We start from the raw sequence: 7100 nt of genomic DNA, 5'->3' as shown, positions 1-7100 counted from the left end.
CGTGTATGCGGCCGATCAACATGTATTAGTGCCAGAGCTTGAAACCATTTTCAAAACCGATTTCAGAAACCGATATAAACCGTTTTAAAACCGAAACCGAAAAAAATTGAATACCAGTATTATAATTTAAAACCGAAACCGAAAAATTGGAAACCATTATTATTATTTTTTTAATTGACGTTTTTAAATACGTAAATTCCATTAATACGCATAATTAATACTCATAATAAAATTGAGATCATAATTAAAATGTTAATAACCATTTCATTATTCGCAAAATTATTAGTTGCTTTATTAATAGTAATGATATAAAATGTATATTATAAATTATAGATAGGTACTAGCAAACACTATATATGACAATACGGAACAAACAACGATAACTGTATATACGACACAGCCCCCTGAAAATACTTTAGAAACCAGTATACAAAACCGAAACCGAAACCGAAGTTTCTTAATACCGGTATTGCTAAGTCAAAACCGAAATCGTAAAATTTCAAAACCGGTATACGAAATCGAAACCGAAACCGAAATTTCCTAATACTGGTATTGAAAAATTGAAACCAAAATCGAAAAAAATAAAAACTGGTATACAAAATTAAAACCGAAATTATTTCAATCGATTTCAAGCCCTGCGTATTACCCACGCCACCCGTTTTCCGCTTTTGCGGTGTCCTGTTTGCTCTTTTTTGCTAGCCGTGCTTATCGTCGCCAGTCCGCCTATTGGCGCAGTGCGAATATAGCTACCCTTTGACAATAGTTGTCCGCATTGGTGCAACTGGAGAAGGGGGGGGGGGGTACATGTCCTTATTTAGAATCCCTTTTTTTGTTTAGGTTCAACTATTGTTACTATAGTAAAACACCATAGCAGGTACCTACCAATAATAATAAAATGTATTTATTTTATACTCGGGTAGTCTCGATGTAGGTACTGCTCAACTGAATGGACAATAAGTATATGAACAGCCAAACGTATAACACAACAATACCATCGACTGCAGTGGCATTAGTGCATTTACCGATAGATTAGACAGCAGATTTTAAAGTTCCCACTATCGTAATAAAATAAAATAAATAAATAAAAATATATAATGGTGCCACCCGGGTCCTACGCTATAGGAAGTTAGATATACTTCACATTACTATTATACTTAGAGTTATCAAATAAAACATAACTTCACAATTTTTAATAAGTTTACGATAAAAAATTTTTTATTTTTTATATATATATTTTTTTACAATCAAAATGTTTTCTTTGATATTGCAGTTTTACGAACAGCAACCCATCAAAAATATTTTGCTACCCAATCGCTGGGAAGCACTGCTCTAATGGATGCATGGCTGGTGTAATTAATACGTTGACAAAATCTGCTGTAATCAATAATCATACACTATCGGGTTTAGTGTAGTACTGTAGTGTGGTAGTTTGGAGCATATATAGCTAATATATTATTATCTTATTGTCATTTGATGCATTGATAGTGGTTTTTATGATTACAAACATTGCCTTAATAGACCATTTAATATTAATATTAAAAATGTAAATAAGAGCAAAAAATATATTATAACAGAGTCCAAACAATCAACATCACGTTCAGAGGTTAGTGAACCACTTGACTCTTTCAAAAAATAAATAAATTATAAAAAGCTTTGGTTCATGACTTTATTTTGGAGTGATATCTTGCATGCATTTAATAAAGCATAGTACGCCTAACACCTACCTAAATGATTACAATAATTAAAAAATACATATATATATATTATATATATGTTACGCTCAAAGTGTATAATGAGGCGTTATAGTGGATGCCATGGCAATGTATTCCTGTATAGGTACAATGCTCAATGGACAATGTGGAAAATTATACACTTCGCCCGAGCATTTTACCTACAAAATGACCAAAACACACTGCAAAAATGTAGGTAATGAAAAAGATATAAAACAATTTTGGTGTTTAATTAATAATTAATAATTTATAATTATTTATTATTTTCATATAATATAAATGTTTAAAAAAAGTAATAAACATTATATTTTATTAAATTATATTGAGATTTTAATAAATATGTTAATAGTTACATTAATATAATATATTTATATATTATAATAGTTAATATATATTATATAGTACTGAAGTAGTATAAAATAATAATAAAACATGTTATTATTATCTTCTAACTATATAAATGTAAAATGAAAATCTCTGTACAGGCTAAACTCTGGAACTTATTATCAGATCTTCTTGATTTTTTTTTTCAAATGAAAGATTATTTCTCGGGGGTTTTTATGAAAGAACATTTTAGGTAAACCTACCGAAAAAGTAGGAAATCTGGATGTCAAAAATACAATAGCACCATCTGTCCAGAAAAAAGTAAACTAAATAATAAAATAAAAATGTAGTTTATTGTTGTAGATTAAAATAATAATAGTGTATAATATTATATTGGTTGCTATTGATTAATCGGGCATGTTTGTTGATTTGTATTATTATAAAATGAATGTTTGTGGGTGTTTGTGGGTAGATTAAACCTCTGGGAAGAAGATGAGCTAAATTAAAAAGGGTTAAATTTGGTTTTTTTTATTCATCGGATTTTAGTACGGTTAGGTTAGGTTAGGATTTTGTATTAATTGATTATATTAATCCACGGTAGGTGAAATTATGTAAAAACGACAAACTTGGTATAACTTTGTACAAACAGCACGGGGTCCGCAATCTACCGCAAATAAATTACCTGCCTGATAATATATTGCTGCGAATCAGAATTTTTATTCCAGGCAACAGAAATGTTAAGATAAATTTTGAACACCATACACCAAATATTAAATGAGGAATTGAACAAAGTTTGAGTCATATAGAGTGGGTACATTTAACGGGCAACGAAGTGCACGAGATCAGCTAGTATTATATAAAATAATATTTCGTTATATTTTAACAACTTAAAATTAATTATCAGTTAAGCTTATTGTTCAACTTTTGTAACAGATTTCCTAATAAAAAAATATTTTAACAATTTAACTTACTTAAACATATTAAACTATTTGAGTTTTTTCAATCTCAAAAGTATATTAAGCTGTTTATAATTTCTTAGAATCTAATTTTAAATATTAAGTAAAATAATTATTTTAACAAAATACAAAATAATAAAAAGTGGACAAGTGGGTACAACAGGTTTTGAGTGGGTTTAATGGATTTTGTGTTAAATTTGAATTCAATTTTAGGAATATCATTGCACACGAAAAACGATTCTGAGCAGTGACAGCCTAATGTATTACTATAAAACTAACTCATCTTACCATTAATTGTTGATTTAATTGTTATCGAAAACATTGCATTAGCCATTAACTATTATTATATTATAGTATATATTGCTATTATATCATATTATTGATATTAACTTTTGAGTGTCAATACCGACTTACCGTAGAACAGCGTAAATAGAAAGTAACTAATAAGTAATAACCTAAAATGTATTGCTTATTGCCTTATTGTACAATTTATAATATTCGTGAAACTCTAAAGCCCTTGTTAATAATGTTTTTGAATAACAAAATAACTAACATCTTTATACTTCGTTGAAATATCTAATAAAGTCATAGAATATAAATATAGTACAGTAAGACTTCCGTGAACGGTCACCTCTATAAGACAGTAACCTCTCTGTAACAGTCATTTTTTTTGGTCCCGTCGAGTGTATCCTAGTGTTATTCTACCTCTGTAGGACGGGCACCTCTAAATAGCGGTTATTATATACAGTCCCTTCGGTGGCTGTTATATGGAAGTTCTACTGTATTATAAATAAGTCGTAGTAAATTGTGCATACTATGCGTCATTGCATCAAAAACTCTTTGAAGACTTATCTAAGATAAATATATTTATGTACACGCATACATTATTTGGGTTTAAGTTTTAAATGTTAGACCAATTCATCAGATATTTTTTAGTATATTGACCATATAAGTACACGCTAGCTGCGGTTGCAACTTGCAGAAGTCGTACGAAAAGAATTAATATGCAGCACAAAATACGAAAACAAATAGGCTAAGTAAAATAAGTGCCATCACGAGAGTATACAAAGGGACTAGATATACATGTCGTTTGTGTCTTAAAATAGGCGCCAATCGTGGTTTATCTTACACTCTAACAGTGCTTTCAACCGAATCAGGTATACGATATGCCACCGATTTATTAAAATATATTATAGTAACGTACACTCACGGCTATACATTTTCAGTTATACACCAACTCGAATCACTAATTATTACCATAATATATGGGCATATGGCCAATTACATATTATACCTATTGCTTTTTAAAATTTTGTTTTTTAACAACTAAAAACCGTGTAAAAAAATTGTTTTCAAAAATATTTATACTTTTAAATAACTGAGTCTTCAATGATGAAATAATCACCCAGTATTATATCTCCGGCCTAGGTTGTCATCGGCATACCTTCTGATAAATTTGTCATACGTGACACGTGCAATAAGTATGTAAATTATTATCTTGAAAATATTACAGTTACAGATAGGTATCCAAATCAAACAACAGCATCGCTATTGAAATATTCAAATACGCAGTCATTATACTGGGTTACTAGCGAATAGCGTTATTGAATATAAATATGTAATCGAGCAATCAATAATCGTTATCATCATACAGGCACGTGACCAAAAAAATTCTACCTATATAAATGCGCGGACGTCGAGACGTCGAGAAACACTTATTTCTCTGTACGAAAAACTAAAAATGTATATTACCCACAAACGGTAAATTGGCCACTTCACAAAATTCGCGGACATTGTATTACAAAATTTCCGGGCAATGTTACAAAATTAAAAACAGATTTTGTTTTTCTCGAATATTATACGCTTTGACCGTAACATACACATTTTCAATATACTTAAAAGAAATTATGTGTACGTGATATTTCATAAGATAGAAAAAAATGGCAACAATTTTTCTACGCTCGTGTTTTTATTGCCCTGCGTGACTTATACGTATGTTTAATCACATCAGCTGCCAATAATATTATTGTTCAAAAGAAAGGTCATTTTTCACGAAGAGTAAAAATGTAAACCTTAGTTCTACATTGTCTTCACTCTTCTGAAAACCTATGTCCTATAATGTTTAGCTACCTACAACATAGAATATTTAGCTGCATTAAACATACCTAGTATCTTTGGATACGAAAAGCGCTTGAACTATTAAAATGTACAACGACAGTATTTACGGGGTGATCAAGGGAATCAATCCCCCCCCCCCCATAGGCTGTATATAATATACAAACGTTTTCGGAGTCCTAACTTAAGGCCTATAACTTTAAAGGTAAAGCTATACTGGATAAAATCATATCCCCGTCCATGACAAAACCCTACTGTACAACGATGTAATCGAACAATTTCCTATAAATTCAGATAAAAAAAGGCCGTATTTACTGTACTATACGTGTATCTAATGAGTTATTACATATTATATTATACAGTGAATAGTATATATTTGTATGTTCTGAGCACTTTTTTTACAGGGAGATTTCTTCAGTTAAAGCGGACATTTCTACATGCTCCCACCCTGTAACACAAGTTTTTTAAAAAGTATGATAACAGTTTTTGTGATTGTACAACACATCACACAACTGTGTCTGTATCATTTGTTACACAAACAAAATAAATATGTTTTTACCATCAATGTATTATTCATAAGTGTTGGTAACACTGAACTTTTTTTATTCATTCGTACTAAAATTAATTTAGCTATACATTTCAGTAACTAATAATCCGTTGTTAAACCAAATTATGCTTTTTATTTTATTGTCTTGTTTCACTTATACATTTATTTTTTTAGTAAGAATTTTAAATTTAATTTTTTTCTTTAAAATAAAAAAAAAAACATGAACTTTCAAAAAACTAGCTGCGATTATTCTTCATTAGTTTCTTTAGTACGAAACCAACCATATCCAACATATCCGCAATATACCACATACACATCAAGATTAAAAACATATAATTTATTTCCGTCAACTATACCTCAAAACAAAAATGTATTATACCTTTGAACCTTTTAAATATTGCATACGCATCAATCAATGAATTTCTTTAATTATTTTTTTTTTTTATGGGAGTTAGTCATTGTAAGTTGTATTTAAGTAAATTCTAAGAATTATATATTTATATAATATATCACCTGTCTTTAGCATTAATATTTTGAATATTTTTGGTTTTATAGTGATTTATGGTCCAATAATCGCTATAAATTTCGCCGTCAGATGGTGATTTAATGTTTATTATTTCATCATTTTGTTTTACCATAATTTAATTTACCAGTTCATTATCTACTTTTGCATTTTTTATTAATGGAGCTATTCTCTCCAGATATGACATATTCTAAAAAAGAATAATTATAAAAATTGTAATTTTGTTTTATTTTTTTTTTATTATACCTACTGTAAATGTTTTATTTTTTACGTACTTTTTTAACTTTTGTTTTGTTCATGGTTTTTTCGTTTTCATATCTCTTTTTGTTTTATTTGGTTTTTTGGGTTCTGGTTTCGTCTCGTTATAATTGTTCTGAAATTATATACAATTTGATTACTGAAAATCTAGTAAAAATATATACATCGTATTCAATACAATATAGACACAGGTATAATACTGATTATTAACTGGTTAATATAATTATTATTAGATATTATATTTTAATTATTGCAAATATTATGATGTAAAAATGCTGTTGAAGGATAATGGTAAATATCAAAATCACTACGACTCTTTTGATGATAAACAATATTATACACAGTTAAAAAAAACATTTATTTTATTTATTTTTTTCTTAATCAAAACCATATTCAATATTCATGTATCCCTATTATAAGTGAACGCTTTTAAGGTTTTTATACACAACTATCATTAGAATTGGTTATTATTATTATTATTATAATTATACGCTTTATACATGCAAGAAAATTGTTAATATAATTCTTATTAGATATTATATTTTAATTACTGTAAATATGTTGCATAAATAACTAAGAATGTATTATATTTTGTATAAAAGAAAATGCATTGACTATTAAAACCTTTGTTAACTTATTATCAGCTT

At 28.4% G+C, this 7100-nt stretch overlaps 1 long non-coding RNA gene across 2 annotated transcripts in view; it reads right to left on the bottom strand.

Annotated features, from left to right (window-relative positions):
• Positions 1–537: 537 nt before the first annotated feature.
• The window catches only part of LOC115034186, an 8495-nt gene continuing 1932 nt past the window's right edge, over positions 538–7100 (bottom strand). The window contains exons 2-4 of one of the 2 annotated variants that reach the window (XR_003839511.1): positions 6471–6568; positions 6186–6385; positions 538–1374 (exon numbers count right to left, since the gene is read on the bottom strand). This is a non-coding gene — a long non-coding RNA (uncharacterized LOC115034186). Of the gene's footprint in view, positions 1375–3684; positions 6386–6470; positions 6569–7100 lie in introns of those variants that run through there. The other variant, XR_003839510.1, reaches the window with a different exon arrangement.

Source organism: Acyrthosiphon pisum, chromosome A2 (assembly GCF_005508785.2).
Source record: "Acyrthosiphon pisum isolate AL4f chromosome A2, pea_aphid_22Mar2018_4r6ur, whole genome shotgun sequence".
NCBI lineage: Eukaryota > Metazoa > Arthropoda > Insecta > Hemiptera > Aphididae > Acyrthosiphon > Acyrthosiphon pisum.
The sequence above is the reverse complement of the archived record's forward strand: the minus strand, read 5'-3'. Positions and strand labels throughout refer to the sequence as shown.